Source organism: Myotis davidii, unplaced genomic scaffold (assembly GCF_000327345.1).
Source record: "Myotis davidii unplaced genomic scaffold, ASM32734v1 scaffold196, whole genome shotgun sequence".
NCBI lineage: Eukaryota > Metazoa > Chordata > Mammalia > Chiroptera > Vespertilionidae > Myotis > Myotis davidii.
Window position 1 is genome coordinate 2,707,415 of NW_006288258.1, and position 3,242 is coordinate 2,710,656.

General features: G+C 35.3%; 1 protein-coding gene across 2 annotated transcripts in view; it reads left to right on the plus strand.

Moving 5' to 3' along the window:
* The first annotated feature begins 2,017 nt into the window (after nt 1-2,017).
* HS3ST5 (heparan sulfate-glucosamine 3-sulfotransferase 5) overlaps nt 2,018-3,242 on the plus strand; it is a 148,563-nt gene continuing 147,338 nt past the window's right edge. For both annotated transcript variants that reach the window (XM_006760157.2, XM_006760158.2), the window contains exon 1: nt 2,018-2,203. The gene's annotated coding sequence lies outside the window, so the exon portion shown is untranslated. The remainder of the gene's footprint in view (nt 2,204-3,242) is intronic.

A 3,242-nucleotide genomic window follows, 5' to 3' on the forward strand; every position in this document is an offset into this window, starting at 1 on the left:
AAAATGTCAACTGTTAATGATTTAAAGTATTGAATTTTTGCTTATATGTTTCAAAGAGAAAAGATTTCTAAAGACAAATATAAAATATTTGCAAATAGGACAGTAGAAAACAAACAAACACTGTTTGCTTGTCCTCATAACTCAAGGCCTATCTGAAAATTCTTCATGTCATGCAGAACAGCTCCTGTATAACTAAGTGCAAATTCTATAGAATTGTGATCATAAACAAGTTTCTATTTTTAACTTCCATTTTTTGACAGCATAATAATATATTTCCCCTTGTTTATTTAACTTTATAGGTAAGTGATAACTTACTCTATTGTGAGAGAGAATGAACTTCCGCCTTCAAAAACAAACCAAAGTAGAAATGTCAGTATCAGAACAATTGAGTGCCTTTTGGACCCCTACTACATACAGGGTACAAAGAAATATGATATTTCTTTGCCGTCGGTGGACTTATAAGTAATTCAGAAAATAAAGTATACAGGAAAAATAAAAATACAAAATGGTTTCTGTTCAAGAGTTGTTAAAAGGGAATTATACATTCATTTAACAAATATTTATTGAATGCCCACTATGTGCTAAGCATTCTGCTATTTAAAAAATGAGGGATGCCCAGTCAGCATGGCTCAGTGGTTGAGCATCAACCTATGAACCAGGAGGTCACAGTTCCATTCTGGTGAGGGCACATGCCTGGATTGCAGGCTCGATCCCCAGTGTGGGACATGCAGGAAGCAGCTGATCAATGATTCTCTCTCATTGATGTTTCTATTTCTTTCCATCTCCTTTTCTTTCTGAAATCAATAGAAATATATTTTAAATGGAGGTACTTAAAAAGAGAAATAGTTGGAGGGGGGCAAAAGGGGTAAGTGGGGGACATCTGTAATACTCTCAATAATAAAATACGTTTTAAAAAAGAGAGAGAAATGGTCACTTTATTCTAGGGAAATGAGCCTGGAAAGGTAGGTAGGGAATAGGGCCCAATCATGACAAAAAGGTAGACTTAAGAACAAAGAGAAGTAGAAATGAATGAAATAGGAGATGCACAATAAAAATAAATAAATAAATTACAAAGATTTTTTTTGGTTGCCGGTTATAGAAATCCCAACCCAAACAGGCCTACCCATGTAACCCCATTCTGGTCCATAAACTATAAGAAGAAAGGAACACTGGGAGAGCAGACATTTGATTTCCTTTTCTTTTTTGTGAGACATATCAAAAAAGAAGAAAGTTGAGAATAATTTTTAGGCAGCCAAGCAGTAGGGTCTTCCATAAAAACCTGCTGTTTCACAGTGTACTCTGTGCTTGCATGTGTATGACACTTGCTGTTTTGTGTTTGAATTTGTATTTATCTGTATGTGTTGCTTCTTCTACCATTTAGAATATTTGTATGACTGATCACCAATTTTAAAAATAGGTATTTTATTCTTTTTTTCCATTAGCCAAGTCTGCTTAACTTCTTCAGCAAAGATGCTAGAATTTCGGTTTCTCTGAGTAAGCAACATATTGACTAGAAAGGATATTATTTTCATTTGTGTCTAATTACCTTGGCAAGCATTACCCATGTGAAAGAAAATATAGCAAAAGTAGCTGATGATTCCATGGGGATTTAGGAAAGGTATTATGTTTTATCTTTTTATGGGGTATGATAGTCTCCTGTAAGAATATATTTCCAAGAGATCTCATCAACCTTGACTTAGGAATTCAGCACCAAAATGTAGCACCTGCATATCAAAAATAAAATTAGTAATTACATCGCTGGATGCAATGTTTGGGAAAAAAAATAGTCAATTAAAGCAATATGAATTCAACCTGAATCTTCTGCAGGCAGCAGCATCGTGTAATTCTGACTTCACAATGACATGAAATTTTAAATGACAACTGCTAAATCAGGCAGCAGCAAGCCCAGGCCAAGTTTAAATTTAGTAACACTGCTCGTTTACTGAAAATAACCTCTACAACAGAGACTCTGAATTTCAGGTAACCAACTACTTGTTTTTCTGTTCTGTTCAGAGATAACCAGGTGCCCAGAGGCCTCAGCATTGTCTTCCCTTCTCAGTGGCATGTCTGGTGTCCACCTAAGGAGTCTCCTCTCCAGCCTTGAAACATTCGGAAATTAAACAGAGGACACACTTCATATCTTCTTCTTGAAAATTTCCACCATATATGTTCAGAACTTTCTGAATAAGCATAGGATTTTAAGGTAAGTGATGTTTGGAAGTGACTCACATTCTTATGTAACGCTTAGTTACATCAAAAGTAATATTTAATATATGTTAATAAAATACACAAAAGTGAAAGTTATGAGCTATAAGAAAATAGCTAGCTATGTATAGTTCCACGACAAAAGAGGGAAGTAAAATACAAAATTTAAAAGTTGTTATATGTCATGTACATGTATATACAAGCAAGGCACAGTGGTGATCTCGGTATCTGATCATTGGTTTTGAACAAAGTAGTTAGACTATTTTGGTCCTCAAATTTAAATGTGCATAAGAGTCACATGGGGGTAGGGGGAGGCCCTTAACATGCTGACTCCTGGGCACATTTCACAGAGAGATTCACCAGGTCTGGGAGGTAGGTCAGCAATCTGCATTTTTACAGTTACCCACCCCCACATGGTCCTGATGAGGGTGGGTCTGGAGCTTGTGAGAAACGATGAGTTATATTGAATGGGGTTTTTTGTTGTTTCTTTCAGTCACAAGAATAAATAAGAAAGGAGTGCTTTTAGCACAGAGGGGCTAAATGAGTGCTTCCTTTATGACCCCTTCAAATTGAATTCTTACTTTTAAAGGTTCACTACAATGAGCTCATTCCCAGGTGTCCCCATTTCTCTCAGAGTGACAGTCCTGCCACTGCTCTCTTCTTGTTTCTCTGTTCTCTGTAATGTTGTGATTTATGCAGATGTTTATGGCTATTGATCAAATTCCAAGAAATAACTACACATTGAAAATAATGAGTTCTTGCCAGGGTTGGCTAAGCATTTCTACATTTTTGAGGGGTTTTTTCCTCTGCATATTGAAAACTCAGCCATAGATTTTTAAAGAACAGATCTGCTTAATACATAGTTAGCTACTCTTCCTTTGCAGATAAAAACTTATAAATCAAGTGGTATATTTATAACAGGCTACAGGAACATTTATTGAGTATCACACATTTGTATTTCTGTTTTCTATATCTCATTTAGCACCTCTGTTTTTATTATTTTCAATTTTAAGTTTATAAAATGTTTGCTTTTTTTT